A 19589-nucleotide genomic window follows, 5' to 3' on the forward strand; every position below is an offset into this window, starting at 1 on the left:
ACCACTTCTTGGGCTGGGTAGGGTTCGTGGTGTAACAACTGGTCTCTTAATAGTTTAGATTACCAGGGGCACTACGTAAAGGTCTGCTACATATGATTGAGTATGATTATATTTAATTATGATTATTATTGATTTTGATTATTAGCTAAGCTTCAACCCTGGTTTTTAAAGCTGAATGCTAGAAACTCAAAGGCTTTTAACAGTGAAAGCAGCCCAGTGAGGAAAGGAAATAAGGAAATAGCGAGTCACACTATACGTAAGTAATGAATATAAAATATAAAATATAAAATATTTCAAGATCAGTAACAATGTTAAAATAGGCTTTACACCAACTTTTTTTGCAATTAGATGAAATTCTAAAAAATGACATGTTGATTTATCACTATCCCCGGATGGAGTTCTATAAATAAGGGAGTTTTCTTAACCCTTTTCCCTGCAATATTAACTTTAAATCTGCATTATCATTATCATGTATTATCACCTTGTTATTCACTATCATATCTATTTGGACATATTTATGTATGCAATATAAAAAGTAAATTCCAATTATGATAGTATGTTTTGATGAAATTCCAATTATCACAAGTATACCTTATCATTTTCAGATTCATTTCAGTTTCATTATATTCAATTGTTACTTAATTGCTCATGATCAAGGTCAAAGGCTAAAGTCACGGCCAAGCAAAATGTTCAATTCACGTAATCAGCCATAAGTTTGGACATCATTGTCAAAGAGACTTTAAAATTGGTTCATATTTGAGTGTATGAAAATCCACGCCAATTAATATATCTCAAGGTCAAAGGTTAAGGTCGAGGTGAAGGTTGGAAAATAAGCTGCTGCAGAGAGGTTTGTGCTCTACTGAGTGCCCCTCTAGTTTTTAGATGAAGTTGTAACGAATTTCATATTGATATGAGATATCACTATCTCCCGATGGAGTTTTATACATAAGGGAGTTTCCTTAACTCAGTCTTTTCCACTTATGTGAAATGAACTTCGAAGCATTATCACTATCCTTTATTGATATATTATTTTTTATGTATGAAATACGAAAGGTAAATTCTAATTATAATAACTTGTCAACATTCCAATTATCCTAACACTTGTATGAGGAACTAAAAAAAAAATGGCTCTGATATGGGATTCATTTTCAATACATTTCGAGTTATGAAATTTTATAACAATCTTTTTCAGATTTATTTCAATTTTGATTATTACAAACTTGAGTATCAAAATGGAGTTTTTCTTCTAATATAGTTAGAGAAATATGTTAAACTTAATATTTTTTTTTCAGAGATTATGGAGCAGTGCTGTAAAAGGAAAATAGCCTCCAATCACTAGACAATCCAGCTCTCCAAATAACACTACCAGCTAGGAGATCTACACTGGATAGAAAAGACTAGCCAGAAGACATAAATAGCCTTCAACCACTGGACAATCCAGCTCTCTAAATAACAGTACCAGCTAGGAGATCTACACTGGACAGAAGAGACTAGCCAAAGGGCATAAATAGCCTTCAACCACTAGATAATCCAGCTCTCCAAATAACAGTACCAGCTAGGAGATCTACACTGGACAGAAGAGACTAGCCAAAGGGCATAAATAGCCTTCAACCCCTAGACAATCCAGCTCTCTAAATAACAGTACCAGCTAGGAGATCTACACTGGACATAAGAGACTAGCCAAAGGGCATAAATAGCCTTCAACCACTAGACAATCCAGCTCTCCAAATAACAGTACCAGCTAGGAGATCTACACTGGACAGAAAAGTCTAACTACTTTTTCAAGTATCTTACGATCTACAAAACACATCACTTGTACCATTCGAAGGTAGGGGACAGACTTGGATTCTCCAAATCTTTTTCTCGTGATTCTATTATGCATTTGTTGATGTTTTTTTTTATCCGTGAGGTTTCAATGTCCTATCTTTTGCATGGTTTAAAATCTTCATCATGAGAAGGTTTTAGGAAAAACTAACATTTAAGGTTCACCAGCTTTTACAAAAATAACTCTGAATATTACTGTAGTTATTTAATAAAATAAGAATGTGTTTATTAATATGTTTTGTGTGTATATACGGTCTATGAAATGTTTGTGTATGTATATATATATATATATATATATATATATATATATATATATATGTATATATATATATATATATATATATATATATATATATATATATATATATATGTATGTATACATATATATATATATGTAAATATCACCCACGAACGGCATTTAATACCGAATTCTATCTTGGGAAAATATATCCACTTGGAATTCATTTTATGGTGATATTTACATTGATTAAAATCACGTGTGCTTGTGATATATGTTCATATATATATATATATATATATATATATATATATATATATATATATAAAAGTATTTAAGTATATATATATATATATATATATATATATATATATATATATATATATAAAAGTATTTAAGTATATATATATATATATATATATATATATATATATATATATATATATACATATATGTATATATATAAATATACTTTTACAATATATATATATATATATATTATATATATATATTTATATATATATATATATATATATATATATATATATATATTTGTATATATCTATATATTTATATATTTATAAATATTTATAATTATATATATATATATATATATATATATATATATATATATATATATATATATATATATATATATATATATATATAAAATCATTTCTCCAATGTTTATTGTTATATCTACCCTTATGATGATCATGATTGGGAGAATGATGATCATTATGATTAATATTTACCCTGATTCGTATATGATTATCTTCATGATTAACCTTATTATAGATTATGATTATAATTGGGTGTAGGAGTATCTCATAATTTATTATGGTTATTATTGAGTATGATTATTATTGATTGATTGATTTTTTTTATTCTAAATTCCAGATAATCAACTACCTGGTTTGAATGATAGAAGGCTACAAGCCAAAAGGCTCTAATAAGGAGATCAGCCCTGTGAGGAAAGGAAGTCGAATAGCAAATCAAACTATATGTAAGTAAAGACTATAAAATATAAAATACTTTAAAACAGTAATAATAAGATATGTCAGCCAGTTACTGTTTTTAGAATGATTTATTGTTAATTTATTCTCATCATTTTTTTATTTCCTTATTTCCTTTCCTCACTGGGCTATTTTTCCCTATTGTAGCCCTTCGGCTTATAGCATCTTGCTTTTCCAACTAAGGTTGTAGCTTGGCTAGTAATAAGGATAATAATAATATAGGACGTTGTTCAATAGCTTGTCTCGGGACTGTATATAAAGCTTCCAGGCTTTATACCAATTTTAACCTCCGCCAACGAAGTTGGAAATATGTTATGTTTTACCCCCTGTTTGTGAGTCTGTTTGAGTGTGTGTGTGTGTGTTTGTGAACAACTACCTGGCTACAATTTTAATCGTAGAGTAATGAAACTTGCAGGCATTAACTGCTCTGTTAAAAGCTGGAAATAATTAAATTTTGGAAGATCAAAGTCAAAGGTTAAAGTCACGGGCAAGCAAAATGTTCAATTCACGTAATCAGCCATAAGTTTGGACATCATTGTCACAGAGACTTTAAAATTGGTCCATATTTGAGTGTATGAAAATCCACGCCCATTAACACATGTTAAGGTCAAAGGATAAGGTCGAGCTGAAGGTTGAGAAATAAGCTGCTGCAGAGGAGATTTTTGATCTACTGAGTGGCCCCCTAGTTTTTAGATGAAATTTTAATGAATTTCATATTGATATGAGATATTATATCCTGCTGGGAGTTTCCTTAACTCAGTCTTTTCTCCTTAGTTAGTATGAACTTTAAAGCATTATCCTTTTCCTTTATTAATATATTATTATTTATTTATGTATGAAATATGAAAGGTAAATTCTAATTATAATAGCTTGTCAACATTCCAATTATCCTAACACTTGTATGAGGAACTAGAAAAAAATGTCTCTGATATGGGATTCATTTTCAATACATTTTGAATAATTAAGTTTTTTAACAATCTTTTTCAGATTTTTTTCAATTTAATTACTACAAACTTGAGTATCAAAATGGAGTTTTCTTTTCTAATATAGTTAGAGAAATGTGTTAAACATTTTTTTTTTCAATATTAAACTTACCCGATAATCATGTAGCTGTCAACTCCGTTGCCCGACAGAATTCTATGGAGGGATACGCCAGCTATCACAATACTAGAAGGGGGTGTACTTACCAGCGCCACCTGTGGCCAGGTACTCAAGTACTTCTTGTTGACACCTCCTCAATTATTCCTCTGTCGTGCTTCCGGCAAGACGTTCTGGGATACGCCTATGGTCTTCGAGTTTATTCACGGCTAATTGGTGAAGTATTCTCTCAGATTAACGGCTGTCGCTTTACTGGAAACCTTCTTATATTAGCTAGATAGCTTTTATATAGTCCTGATTAACGGTTAACGATTTTTTGCTTGGTTTTGGAACCCCCTTTGGCTAACTCTTTGGATTCAAGATGTCTGACATTTCGCAAGCCCCCTCCCATAGACGATGTAGGTCTTGCAATAGGCGTATTCCGAAGGCCTCGGTAGATCCTCACACCGCTTGTTCTGACTGTAGGGACAGGCCCTGTCAGTTAGAAAATCGATGTGAGGAATGCGCCGGACTTTCGGAATTGGAATTTATCCGTCTTTTGAAATATTCAACTAAGTTAGAGAGAGGTAGAGTTAGGAGGAGTTCTTCTCACTCTTCACTGTTTTCCTCACCTCATGATCCCCTACCTTTTCCTACCCCTGTAGTGGCTACCCCCGAACCTACTGTTTGCCCTCCGCCTGATATGTCTGTTGTTTTGCGTGCTATTCAGGCTTTAGGGGATAAAGTAGAGTCAGTGGTAAGTGACCATAAGTCTCTGATGGCCGAGGTTAAAGAACTTAAGGTCAAGAGTGCAGTGGGTGGAGTTAGTGCCAGTGCTGTGACGAGTGCTAGTGTCAGTGCAGTGCCAAGTGCTAGTGTTAGTGCCAGTGTGGTGCGTGAGGATTTTTCTGTGCGAGCCAGTCGTCCTCCCAGTCCGGGACCTCTTGCAAGCTCCCAAGCCCAGGGGAGAAGCAATGTCGAAGGGCATAAGGGTTCGGCAGGCCTTGTTAGGCGCACAGAATTATCCTCGGTGGTTGCGGGCGTGTCTTCCAAAGACCGTCACTCCCACCTGCAGACGATTGAGCCCGTCTTTATCTCGTCCGCTGATCAACTGTCAGGGAAGAAACGTTGGTCTCAGGTCTCGAGACCGCTTAAACGTAGAGTCCAGTCCGCGAGTGCTCAGCCAGGTTGCAGTCATTGGCTCAGCTCTGACTCGCCTCAGTCATCTGTCGACTGTACTCCGCCCAAGAGGAGTAAGGTTCTGCCACAACAGAGCTCGACTGTTAAGGCTTTACCTCAGTCTACTGTCGTTTCTGCCGATCCCAAGTGGACTCTTCTTCAGTCCATGCAAGCACAGCTTTCGGACTTGATGCGTGAGTGTCGGGCTGAGAGTGTTGCACCTCCGCCTCCGCCTACACTCCCTCCGCCTGCTCTCGCTCCGCCTGCGCTCGCCCCGCCTGCGCTCGCCCCGCCTGCGCTCGCTCCGCCTGGTCGCAACACCATCTGCCAGGCGTACGATGTTGAGCCACATTCTGAGTTCACTGTTCCCAGTGGTGTTCAGCCTCAGCCTTCTTTAAGGCAACCTTTACTTTGGGTTCAGGAGGATTATTCCACTCTTCCTCCTCCTCCCCTTGCTGCTCCACCAGTGGTGCAACTCTCGGTTGAGGTACAACAACCTCTCCCGTCCATGAGTCAGTCTCCTCAGCTCTCGCTGCAGCGAGCTCAACCCTCCTCAAGGCAAGCTCCTCTACACCCTGGACTTGCGCCTCAGGAGCCTCAACTTGCGAGAACTTTACCTTGTTCTGCACAGCCTCAACCTCATCATGCTCCGCTCATACCACAGGAACAGGAACTTGCTACTCCGCCTCCTTCCACCGCTCAGCTAGCGCAATCCTTGGGTTCAACCTCTCATGCTAGGAGTCAGCCTCCTCCACCCATGCGCCTTCCTTCTGCTTCGTCTGTTGTTCAGCCTTTGCAGTCTGAGCCTCAGGTTTTCCCTCAACAGTTACTTGAAGAGGAAACCACTGTTATTGTTCCTACTCGTTCTGACTCTGCGGTTCAGCATTCTTGTCCGATCTCTTCGCTACACTCTGGTGATGAGGTGTCGGATGATGAGGAGGCACACCTGGATCCATCATCAGACGTGGATGAATCCAAGCTTTCTCCACAGTCTCTTGATTTTCGTAAGGTCTTGGCTCTACTTAGGGAGGTTTACCCAGACCACTTTGTCTCTGCTATTCCCCGCTCTCCGCCATCTGAGTTTTCGCTGGGCGTACAACAAGCTAAGTCCACCTATACTAAGCTAGTCCTAGCTAGATCCTCTAAGAGGGCATTAAGGATCTTAGGAGAGTGGCTGCAGTCTAAACAACACCTTGGCAAGACTTCTTTCATGTTCCCTCCAACGAAGCTCACTTCGAAAGCGAGTGTTTGGTATGCCACGGGAGAAGCACCAGGCTTGGGAGTACCTGCCTCTGCCCAGGCTGACTTCTCAAGTCTGGTAGACTCGCCTCGGAGGACTGCAATGAGGCGCTCTAAGGTTTGTTGGACCTTCTCAGACCTGGATCACTTATTGAAGGGAATGTTTAGAGCATTTGAAATGTTCAACTTTTTAGACTGGTGCCTGGGGGCCCTCAGCAAGAAGACCTCTCCTGCGGACAAAGATTCTGCCATGCTTTTAATGTCCTGCATGGATAAGGCCATTAGGGATGGATCGGGTGAGCTTGCGTCGATGTTTGTATCAGGGGTTTTGAAGAAAAGGGATCAACTGTGTACCTTCCTTTCCGCCAGCATTACACCTTGCCAACGGTCACAACTCCTTTTTGCTCCGCTCTCGAAGTTTCTCTTCCCCGAAGAGCTGGTTAAGGACTTGTCTGCTGCCCTGATACAAAAGGATACACACGATCTTGTAGCCTCATCGGCTCGTAAGTCTAAGGTTGCTACCTCAATCCCCAAGACTTATCGCTCCCCAGTGGCTGATACCCCTGCTACGAGGTTCATACCGCCCTTTCGTGGTAGAGCCCCCAGCCGAGGAAGCTCCCGTCCAGACTCTCACAGGAGCAAGTCTAGAAAAGGATCCAGGACATCTAAAGGAAAAAACTGACTCTCCGCTTCTCCAGACAGCAGTAGGAGCCAGACTCAAGATCTTCTGGCGAGCCTGGGAGAAGAGAGGTGCAGACGCCCAGTCTGTCAGTTGGCTGAGGAACGGTTACAGGATTCCATTCTGCCTCAAACCACCTCTGACCACATCGCCCATCAACCTCTCTCCCAACTACAAAGAAGAGGACAAGAGGCTAGCATTGCACCAGGAGGTGTCACTTCTTGTGCAAAAGAAGGCAGTGGTTATAGTCCGGGACCATCAATCCCCGGGCTTCTACAACCGTCTCTTTCTTGTGGCCAAGAAGACAGGAGGCTGGAGACCGGTGCTGGACGTCAGCGCTCTCAATGAGTATGTCACCAAGCAGACGTTCACGATGGAGACGACGAAGTCGGTCTTAGCAGCGGTCAGACAGGAGGACTGGATGGTCTCGTTGGACTTGAAAGATGCATACTTTCACGTTCCTATTCATCCAGACTCCCAACCTTTCCTGAGATTCGTTTTTGGAAAGGTTGTCTACCAGTTCCAAGCCCTGTGTTTTGGCCTAAGCACAGCTCCTATGGTCTTTACTCATCTGATGAGGAATGTAGCAAAATTCCTACACTTGTCGAACATCAGAGCCTCCCTCTACTTAGACGACTGGCTGTTGAGAGCCTCCACGAGTCGTCGTTGTCTGGAGAATCTCAATTGGACTTTAGACTTAATCAGAGACCTAGGTCTATTAGTCAACATAGAGAAGTCTCAACTCATTCCCTCCCAATCCATTGTGTACCTGGGAATGGAGATTCGGAGTCAGGATTTTCGGGCTTTTCCATCGGCCCCCAGGATAAGCCAGGCCCTAGAGTGCATCATGAGCATGCTGAAGAGGAGCAGTTGCTCAGTGAGACAGTGGATGAGTCTCACAGGGACCCTCTCATCACTGGCCCTGTTTGTCGAGCTAGGGAGACTCCACCTCCGCCCTCTTCAATTCCATCTTGCAGCTCACTGGGACAAGGGTTCGACTCTCGAAGCAGTCTCTATCCCTATCAACCAAGAGATGAAGACCACTCTCCTGTGGTGGAAGCACAACCTCCTTCTCAGGGAGGGTCTATCGTTGGCCATTCAGACCCCCAATCTTCATCTCTTCTCAGATGCATCGGACTCGGGCTGGGGTGCACCCTAGGACGGACGGGAATGCTCGGGAACGTGGAACGAGGAACAAGCATTACTCCACATCAACTGCAAGGAGCTGCTAGCAGTTCATCTAGCCCTGTTGAACTTCAAGTCCCTCCTGCTAGGCAAAGTGGTGGAGGTGAACTCAGACAATACCACAGCCTTGGCTTACATCTCCAAGCAAGGAGGGACCCATTCGAGGAGCCTATACGAGATCGCAAGGGACCTCCTCATTTGGTCAAGAGGTCTAAACCTCACTCTGGTCACGAGGTTCATTCAGGGCGATATGAACGTCTCAGCGGATCGCCTAAGCAGAAGGAATCAGGTCATTCCCACGGAATGGACCCTCCACAAGAGCGTGTGCAACAGACTTTGGACCTTGTGGGGTCAACCTACCATAGATCTGTTTGCCACCTCCATGACCAAGAGACTTCCGCTGTACTGTTCCCCTGTTCCAGACCCTGCAGCAGTTCATGTGGATGCTTTTCTACTGAACTGGTCCCATCTCGACCTGTACGCATTCCCACCGTTCAAGATAATAAACAAAGTTCTGCAGAAATTCGTCTCGCACGAAGGGACACGGCTGACGCTGGTTGCTCCCCTTTGGCCTGCAAGAGAATGGTTCACAGAGGTACTTCAATGGCTAGTCGACTTCCCCAGGACTCTACCTCTAAGAGTGGACCTTCTACGTCAACCTCACGTAGACAGGTTGCACCCAAACCTCCACGCTCTTCGGCTGACTGCCTTCAGACTGTCGAAAGATTCGCTAGAGCTCGAGGCTTTTCGAAGGAGGCAGCCAGTGCGATTGCCAGAGCAAGAAGGGTTTCCACTCGTAGAGTCTACCAGTCTAAGTGGGAGGTCTTCCGAAGCTGGTGTAGAGCCAATTCTATATCCTCTACCAATACCTCTGTGACCCAAATAGCTGACTTCCTTCTACATCTTAGGAATGAGAGATCCCTTTCAGCACCTACGATTAAAGGGTATAGGAGTATGTTGGCCTCAGTTCTCCGCCACAGAGGTTTGGACCTGTCTTCCAACAAGGACCTTCAAGACATTCTTAAGTCTTTTGAGACGTCTAAAGAACGTCGTCTTTCCACTCCAGGCTGGAATCTAGACGTAGTCTTAAGGTTCCTTATGTCATCTAGGTTCGAACCTCTCCAGTCAGCTTCCTTCAAGGACCTTACCCTCAAGACTCTTTTTCTCGTCTGCCTTGCAACAGCTAAGAGAGTCAGTGAGGTTCATGCCTTCAGCAAGAACATTGGTTTCACAACCGAATCTGCAACATGTTCTTTTCAGCTTGGATTCCTAGCAAAGAACGAGCTTCCTTCACGTCCTTGGCCTAGATCGTTTGAAATACCTAGCCTCTCCAACATGGTAGGTAACGAACTAGAGAGAGTTCTTTGCCCTGTCAGAGCTCTCAAATATTATCTTAAGAGGTCTAAACCTTTTCGAGGACAGTCAGAAGCCTTATGGTGTGCCATCAAGAAACCTTCGAGACCCATGTCCAAGAATGGGCTTTCGTATTATATAAGGCTTCTGATCAGAGAAGCACATTCTCACTTAAAGGAGGAAGAACTTGCATTGCTGAAGGTAAGGACCCACGAAGTAAGAGCCGTAGCTACTTCGATGGCCTTTAATAAAAACCGTTCTCTGCAGAGCATAATGGATGCAACCTATTGGAGGAGCAAGTCAGTGTTTGCATCATTTTATCTGAAAGATGTCCAGTCTCTTTACGAGAACTGCTACACCCTGGGACCATTCGTAGCAGCGAGTGCAGTAGTAGGTGAGGGCTCAGCCACTACATTCCCTTAATCCCATAACCTTTTTTTAACCTTTCTCTTGAATACTTTTATTGTTGTTTTTTATGGTTGTTACGGTAGGCTAAGAAGCCTTCCGCATCCTTTTGATTTGGCGGGTGGTCTATTCATTCTTGAGAAGCGCCTGGGTTAAAGGTTTGGTAGAGGTCCTTTAGTAGGGGTTGCAACCCCATGTACTTTGGCACCTTTGGGTTGATTCAGCCTCCAAGAGGAACGCTGCGCTCAGTAAGGAAGACGAACTTTAAAAAAGAGGCAGAGTAACGGTTCTATTCGACTTCCTTACCAGGTACTTATTATTTCATTGTTATATGAGATAACTGTTATATGAAATATGGGATACTTAGCTATCCTTTAATCTTGTACACTGGTTTTCACCCACCTCCCTGGGTGTGAATCAGCTACATGATTATCGGGTAAGTTTAATATTGAAAAATGTTATTTTTATTAGTAAAATAAATTTTTGAATATACTTACCCGATAATCATGATTTAATCGACCCTCCCTTCCTCCCCAGAGAGAACCAGTGGACCGAGGAATAATTGAGGAGGTGTCAACAAGAAGTACTTGAGTACCTGGCCACAGGTGGCGCTGGTAAGTACACCCCCTTCTAGTATTGTGATAGCTGGCGTATCCCTCCATAGAATTCTGTCGGGCAACGGAGTTGACAGCTACATGATTATCGGGTAAGTATATTCAAAAATTTATTTTACTAATAAAAATAACATTTTTCAGAGTATGGAGCAGTGCAGTAAAAGGAAAATAGCCTTCAATCACTATACAATCCAGCTCTCCAAATAACAGTACCAGCTAGGAGATCTACACTGGACAGAAAAGACTAGCCAGAAGACATAAATAGCCTTCAATCACTAGACAATCCAGCTCTCTAAATAGCATTACCAGCTGGGAGATCTACACTGGATAGAAAAGTCTAACTACTTTTTTAAGTATCTTACGATCTAGAGAACACATCACTTGTACCATTCGAAGGTAAGGGAGAGACTTGGATTTTCCAAAGATTTTTCTCTTGATTCTATTATGCATTTGTTGATGGTTTTTTTTTTATCTGGGAGGTTTCAATGTCCTATCTTTCATATGGTTTAAAATCTTCATCATGAGAAGGTTTTATGAAAAACTAACATTTAAGGTTCACCAGCTTTTACAAAAATAACTTTTAATATTATTGTAGTTTGGTAAAATCAGTGTCTTTATTAATATGGTTTGTGTGTATGTACAGTATGTAAAATGTGTTTATATATATATATATATATATATATATATATATATATATATATATATATATATATATATATATATATATAACTTCTTTAATGATTATTGTTAGCACTACCTCAAGTTTCACGCACCTAAAAAGAATATTGCTGATTTTGATGATGGTAATGATGATATGATTACTGATGATTATGATTATCCATATTATGATTATTGTGTTAAGATTACGATTATTGTATTATTAATTATCATCATATCTTACTGCACCATTGTTTTACCATTGGAACGCTGTATCGTTTTAAAGGTTCAAGGTTTAAAGGCTGCTCATGAATGCCAGAAGCAAGGGACAGTGACATTTCTTTATTAAGCAGGACAATGCCCTAGAGACTGACCATATTACATATGATCAGCACTCGAGCCCCCTCTCCATCCGAATTAGGACCGAGGAATGGCCAATTACACTAAGATGTGATACATAATTTGGCTTGGCTTCCCGGAGGGACATTCGGCAACATTTGTGTAACAAAATCTCTGTTATTTATCCCCTGTCCTACCAGTTTTTGTTCTTTATCTATTCATGGTGATTCATATCCTCCTAGTACGGGAGAATCTACGGGGCTGGTCTTCAATAAGGTAAGGGAGGGCATCAATCTTGGTTTGACATTTCCTCCTGGTAAGGGAGAATCCACAGGGCAGGTCTCCACTACGGTTAGGGAGGGCATCATTCCTGGTCTGACGTTCACTGTCTCCATCTATATAGTCTAGTTCTTTCACTGTCATGAAGCTCTTCCGTGATTTCAGACCTCTTGTTTCACGGTAGCTGTAGAGTGGGTGCCTGGGATTGTTTGCCTGTTTGGTCTTTTCCTTTCTAGCTATGGTGTCTGGACTGATTTCAGGTGATGCGATGCTGGCTAGTCTGTACAAAGCTGGTTAGGGTGTTGCTCTGTGTACCAGTGATTAGTTTGCAGGCTTTATTTAGCTCAGTATTCACTCGTTTGACGTGGCTTTATCTTTTTCACAGAGGAACACTAAATTCTGCAATGGAGTAACATAGTGCTAAAGCTGTTTACTTCAAAGGTTTTGCCTTAGCTCCCTTCTTGGTGGATGGTATTTAGCTGAGGAGGTTATTTGTGGTAGCCACTTTTTTCTTGTGCTTGTTGATATTAACCTTGAAAATAAAGTCTCCTATCAAAAGTGACATAGATAGATGGGATGTGAATGGTTTTCCAGTTCTTCATTTTCTAATTTAAAATTTCATTTTTTTGTATCCCTGGTGGGTGTTCAAATGGAGTAAGTATACCTAGGTTTATATGTGATTTACCTTAAGATACCATCATTTGTAATAGTCTGAGAGAAATGATGTCCCCTTCAGTCTTCCTTTGATGGTTTTAAAGAGCCTCAGCTGTTACTATGCAAAGATCGTCAGCATATATAAACGTCCGGATATCCTGGAGTTGTGGTAGGTCATTTGTGTAGGTATTGAATAACAATGGGGCTAGTATGGAGCCCTGTAGTAGACCATTTATCTGATTCTTCCACCTACTCTTTCTGCCATCTATTTCCACATACAAACTTTTGTTTTCTAAGAGTGATCCGAAGTTTTGGGCCATTTGGGCTACCCTGAATAGTAGATCTCTATAGGTGATATCATAGGAAGCTGTGAGGTTGAAAAACGCAACGCCTGTAACTTATTTAGTCTCTAATCCATCCTCTAAAAGTAGTTAGGTGCAAGACCTGACTGAAGCATGATCATCCAGGTAAAAAGCTTGCTTAGTCTGGTGTCAGTTGCTCCTCGATGATGGGCACTAGGTGAAACAATATCCTGCATTCATAGGGTTTGTAAGTGATGCAGAGTAAGGATATTGGTCAATAACCCTTGGGTGAGCTTGGATCTTTACCAGGTTTGAGGAGAGAGGGAACTCTTTTCCTCTTCTCTATATCCTTCGGATTCTGTATGCTTATGCACATTCATTGAAAAGACAAGAAGCTAAGACCTAGCCTTATCTCTGAAAGGCAAAATCATCTCGACCACAATTCCATCTAGACCAGCAGCTTTCCCTGACTTTGTGTATTTCATAGCTGATTGTAATTCATTCATTGTACACGGTTCAAATATATAATCGCCCTGTAGCATGATACATTGCATGCCTTGCTTCATTTTCGTTAAGTATCCCCCTTTCTCTCTTTTGGTTGTTGATCTTATCATTGATTACAAGTTGATGGGCTACTTCATTAAGGGGTGAATGCTGTTATTTGCCGAGTTAGCTTTTTTTATGGTCCTCCAGGCTTTTTTACTGTTGTGGGCCATGTTGATGTTTGTGATGGGTTTCTTGCCAACGTTCATGTCTTTCATGGTGTAGTAATGATAGCAAAACCTTGCCTAGAGCCATAGTGTTTTTTGTTAAAGGATCGTCATTGTAGGCCTGTACATACACTTGGTTGGATTTTGCTTTGATCCGAGAGTTCAGGGATGTAAAAAGTCTCTACAGCCTCTTGGAATGTTTTTATTCACAGCTTTTATTGCCACCAACAGGAAGTCTCATATCACTCTGGGTCAGGTACGATGTTTGCAATTCCAAATCATCCTAAGGTATGTTTGATCTGGGGTTATGGTATTTTGGTTTGAGAGGTTGTATGACTGGTTTTATTTCAATGACTATTGGTTGGTGTTGATATTTTGGTATTGGGTCCATGATTGTTCTTGAACGATTGGTGGTGATTTAAAGAGACAAATGCCAGGTCTGAATTGTATCCCCTCCTCCATTGTGAACTCTAAAAAGTGGTGTCATCTTTGCCATCATACAGGATTGTGAGATATTTAGCAAGGGCCCATTCCTACACAGCCTCTCGATCACTGTCAGTTCAGTGCTTACCTTGAGGCCCAAATTTTATGATACAATGGATCGTTGTTGGTGCTCTCATATCCCCATACACTGTTGTGGCTATTGAAGTACCCCAACTACGAGACACAGGGCATGCTGTCAGGGATGCTATTCTGGGGCTGTGAGAAAGTAGGAAGAGGAGTTTGTTGCTGGAACTGATGCTTAGGTGTTTAGTTTCCACTTGGAGGATCTCCAGCCCAACCTGGGATAGGTCTCTACTTTTGTGAATGATGGATTTCTCGCTACCCTATATTGCACTTCCCTAGACTGGTTATTGGTGGGAAATTATTGAATCCATGCCAGGTGTTTTAGACAGTGATTTTTGCGAGTCTCCTGGATGCTCAGTACAGTGGCCTTCAGGTTAGCAAGCAAATCTACCTCTGCTATTCACTGGTCCTCGGCACTGAAGCTGATAATTCTGAGATTGCTCATCTTGCCAAGACGCAGAGGGCTCATTCCTTTTACCACCACCTCTTGGACTGGATAGGGTTCGTGGTGTAACAACTGGTCTCTAATAATTTAGATTAACAGGGACATCACGTAAAGGTCTGCTACATATGATTGAGTATGATTATATTTAATTGTGATTATTATTGATTTTGATTATTAGCTAAGCTTCAACCCTGGTTTTAAAAGCAGAATGCTAGAAACTCAAAGGTTCTTAACAGGGAGGGCAGCCCAGTGAGGAAAGGAAATAGCAAGTCAAACTATACGTAAGTAATGAATATAAAGTATAGAATATTTCAAGATCAGTAACAATGTTAAAATAGGCTTTACACCAACTTTTTTTGCAATTAGATGAAATTCTAACTAAGTGCATATTGATTTATCACTATCCTCGGATGGAGTTCTATACATATGGGAGTTTTCTTAACCCTTCTCCCCTATGCAATAATAATTTTAAAACTGTTATCATTATCCTTTATTATCACATTATTTGTTATCATGTATGAACATATTTATGTATGCAATATAAAAAGTAAATTATAATTATAATAGCATGTTTTGGTGCATTTCGAATCATCAAAAATTATGATTAATCTTTTTTCAAATTCCTTTGTTTCATTATATTTAATTATCACTTAATTAATCACGAACCAGCTTTCAGTATCATGCTGGAGTTTCCCTTGTTTTTTTTTGCATTGTTAGAAAAATGCTAACTTAATCATTCTTTCAGAGATTACGGTGCAGTGTAATAATTTATGAGAGTCTTACTCACTAGACAATCCAGCCCTCTGTAAGAAACTGTACAAGCTAAGAGATCTAGACTGAATAGAACAGACTAGCCACTCCTCTGGAAGTACCCCACGATCAAGACAACACATCACTTGTGGCATTCAAAGGTATGAATCAGACTTTTATTTTTCAAATATCTTTTTCTTGTGATTCTAGGATGCATTTATCGATGTCTTGTATATTTTTCTTATATCTAGGGTGTTTTAATATCTGATTGGATCCGGCTTTGAATTTCCCTAAAACAAAAAATTCTCAATGAATCTATGGTGTATGAGTCACTGTATTATATTTTTTGTTATGTCTGGGGTGTATCAATATTTCATTACCGTACGCTATTATATTTTTTTCTGTTCTAGGTTTGCCCGTTTTAATTACCGTAGAATCTGTTTTTATTTTTTTTTATTTCAAAGTATTATAATGTGCTATAACTGCTTGATAATTTATATTCATGGGATACGATGAAATTATTCTTTCCATGGATCTTTCAGTTTTAACTGGCTTATGTTCTAAGGCTTTAGTAAGGCTCAAAGCTTCTGATGCCTAAGTTAATACTGGTAGGAACCTCTCATTGAATACTTTTATTTTTAGAGAAAGTATCATTTTACTTTTCATAATCACATTTTGTTTACCGAAAGGTTTTCATCCCATGATTATCCTTCTTGAAATTTTGGGCTCATATCCTGGGGAAGCACTTGGTGTATGCCCTAAGTGTGTACATTCATGAACAAGTTTTAGGTTCATGTCCTGGGGAAGGACTTGGTGTATGCCCTAAGTGTGTATATTCATTAACAATCTCTAGAGGTTCGTCCATAACCCTTTATTTGTTGTGTCTGCCTTTTCATTGAACATTATCTTAGTTTTACTCAATTCATTTTCAGTCCTACGTTTCTGCTTTCTCTATTCAATCTTCCATCATCTTTTGCAATCCCTCCGACAAAAATCTAAATAGAACTTGTCATCTGCGAATCTTAAAGTAGTTAAGGTATTCCCCATTAATGGTAATTCTTAGTGTCCTAATATAAATTCTTAAACTACTGCTAGGTGTACACAACTGAACAATTTAGGAGAGATGGAGTCTTGATTTCTAACTGTTTTCTTAATCTCAATATTCTTACTATCTTTATGTAGTTTTAGGATTGCTTTAATTCCCGTACGGCTATCTTCAATTGTTCTCACATGAGATTCTTTGAAGGACTTTCATTACGGCTGAAATTTTGACATTCGAAAGTTTTCTCGGTCTATAAAAGCTATACATTGGTTTGTCGTACCGATAATTTTTCAATATTAATCTTACCCGGTGATCATGTAGCTGCAACTCTGTTGCCCGACAGAAAAAACCTACGGTCGGGATACGCCAGCGATCGCTATACAGGTGGGGGTGTACAACAACAGCGCCATCTGTCGAGTAGGTACTCAGGTACTTCTTGTCAACAAGAACCAATTTTCTCTCTGTCGTGCCACCGGCAAGACCTACTTGATACGCTGTTGTTTCTGGAGTTGATTTTCACGCTATTTGGTGATGTATTCTCTCTAGATATTAGCTTTTGCTGTACAGGAGTTATTATCATTACCTTATCAAGCTTTTTTGATTAGATTTGGAATATTTGTTGACGACTTGGATAGATTTTGGATTCCCCCCTTTGACTAATTCAAGATGTCTGACCATACTCAAGTCCCCAAGTACAGGCAGTGTAGCGCTAGGGACTGTTCTAGGCGTCTTCCGAAGGCCTCTATAGATCCTCACACCGTTTGTTCCAATTGTAGGGGTAAATCCTGTCAATTGGAAGATCGATGTGAGGAATGCGCTGGGCTTTCGGAATTCGATTTTAATGAATTCCTTAAGAATGCACGTAGGCTAGAGAAGGATAGGATCAGGAGGAGTTCGTCTCGCTCTTTTGATTTTTCCTCTCCCCATGCCCCTCAACCTATTCCTTCCCCTGTAGTGGTGACTCCCGACCCTTCTACTAGCTCTCAGCAACCCTCGATGGCGGACATGATGCGTGCCATTCAGGCTCTTGGTGACAGAGTGGAGTCATTAGCTAATGACCGCAATCAACTCTTGGCCGATGTCAAAGAGTTGAAGGAGAAAAGTGCAGTGGGAAGTGTAGTGAGTGCAAGTGCGGTGAAAAGTGTCAGTGTCAGTGTTACGCATGAGGGTGCATCTGTTCGTGCCAGTCGTCCTCCCAGTCCGGGACCTCTTGCAAGCTCCCAAGCCCAGGGGAGAAGCAATTTCGAAGGACCAAAGGGTTCGACAGGCCTTGATCAGCGTACAGATGTACCCTCAGTGGTTGCGGACGTATCTTGCAGAGATCGTCCCATCCACAAACAGACGAGTGAGCCCATTCATTCCTCGTCTGTGGAGGAAGAAGTTTCTCGTCAGAAACGCTGGACCAAGGTCTCACGACCTCTCAAGCGCAAGGTCCCTTCCGAGCGAGTCCAACGGCCCAGGTGTAGCCACTGGGTCAGTTCGGACTCGCCGCAGTCTTCCGAAGACTGCACACCTCCCAAGAGAGGTAGAGTGGTTCCGCAGCAGGCAATCACTCCGTCTGTTGCCGCACCAACCGCTGTAGACCCTAAGTGGTCTATGCTGCAGTCTATGCAGACTCAGCTAGCTTCCTTCATGCAGGAGTATCGTGCTGAGAAGGTTGACACTGCACCTGTTAACCTACAACCTGCCACGGTTGTGCGCTCAGCAGACACTGCGGCTACCTGCTCCCACACTCCGGCTGTGAGAGCTCCACCACCGATGCGCAGTCGACCCTGCCAGACGCATGTTGACGTTAGCCGACGTGCGGCACCCTCCGTTGACATGCGTGAGCTACCGCATCAGCAGTGGGAAGGTGCTGTCAAGCTGCCGTGTTTTGACGCAATGCGGCAGTCTCCGCAACCCACGGCAGTCCCCACCACGCACCATCACTCCGCTTTTGTTGTTGCCAGCTCTCAGACTGACCAGCAGCGGCATGATGTTGGATCCAGTGCAGCTACGCATGCACCCGTGCTGCCGGATTCAGCCGTTCAGCTTTCTTCTCCTCCTTTGCCGCTTCCTCCTCAGCATTCGGATGAAGGAGTCTCTGATGACGACGAAGCTGCGCATTTGGACGATCAACACTCCGACATAGAGGAACCCAAGACTACGCCTCCCTCCTTAGACTTTAGGAAAGTCCTTGCCCTGTTTAAGGAGTTGTATCCGGACCAGTTTGTGTCTGCAACCCCGCGCTCACCTCCCTCTGAGTTCGCTTTAGGCATGCAGTCAGCAGCTCCGGCCTTTACGAAGCTCGTACTCGCGCGCTCATCCAAGAGAGCTTTAAGGGTACTGGGAGAGTGGTTGCAGTCCAAGAAGCAACTTGGGAAGACATCCTTCATCTTTCCACCGACCAAGCTTGCTTCCAAATCTAGCGTCTGGTATGCCACGGGAGAAGATCTCGGCTTGGGAGTTCCTGCCTCTGCCCAGGGCGACTTCTCAAGTCTGGTAGACTCTCCCCGCAGACTGGCTATGAGACGCTCCAAGATTTGCTGGACCTTTTCGGACATGGACCATCTTTTGAAGGGAGTTTTTCGTGCGTTTGAGATCTTCAACTTCCTGGACTGGTGTTTGGGAGCGTTAAGCAGAAAGACCTCCCCTTCGGATAAGGACTCTGTCATGCTCATCATGTCATGCATGGACAAAGCCATTCGGGATGGGTCTGGCGAGCTTGCGGCTTCGTTCGTGTCTGGAGTTCTTAAGAAGCGAGATCACCTTTGCTCCTTCTTGTCGGCGGGGATCACACCATGTCAGAAGTCAGAGTTGATGTTTGCTCCGCTTTCCAAGTGTCTCTTCCCTGAAGAGCTGATCAAGGGGATTGCCGCCTCGTTGATCCAGAAGGATACCCATGACCTGGTGGCGTCATCCGCACGTAAAGTCACAGCTTTACCTTCCGTGCCTAGACCTAGGATGGACACACCAGCGTCTAGGTTCATTCCGCCCTTTCGTGGCAGAACCTCCAGCAGAGGAGGTACCCGTGCCGATAGTCAACGTGGCAAAAA

At 41.7% G+C, this 19589-nt stretch overlaps 2 long non-coding RNA genes across 2 annotated transcripts in view; both read left to right on the forward strand.

Moving 5' to 3' along the window:
• Positions 1-1548, forward strand: part of LOC137637480 (uncharacterized) — a 25953-nt gene extending 24405 nt beyond the window's left edge. The window contains exon 9 of the long non-coding RNA XR_011043657.1: positions 1293-1548. This is a non-coding gene — a long non-coding RNA (uncharacterized lncRNA). The remainder of the gene's footprint in view (positions 1-1292) is intronic.
• A 145-nt stretch (positions 1549-1693) lies between these two features.
• The window catches only part of LOC137638294 (uncharacterized), a 58211-nt gene continuing 40315 nt past the window's right edge, over positions 1694-19589 (forward strand). The window contains exons 1-4 of the long non-coding RNA XR_011043996.1: positions 1694-1828; positions 2963-3068; positions 10951-11205; positions 15508-15673. This is a non-coding gene — a long non-coding RNA (uncharacterized lncRNA). The remainder of the gene's footprint in view (positions 1829-2962; positions 3069-10950; positions 11206-15507; positions 15674-19589) is intronic.

The sequence above is a fragment of the Palaemon carinicauda genome, chromosome 3 (genome assembly GCF_036898095.1).
Source record: "Palaemon carinicauda isolate YSFRI2023 chromosome 3, ASM3689809v2, whole genome shotgun sequence".
NCBI lineage: Eukaryota > Metazoa > Arthropoda > Malacostraca > Decapoda > Palaemonidae > Palaemon > Palaemon carinicauda.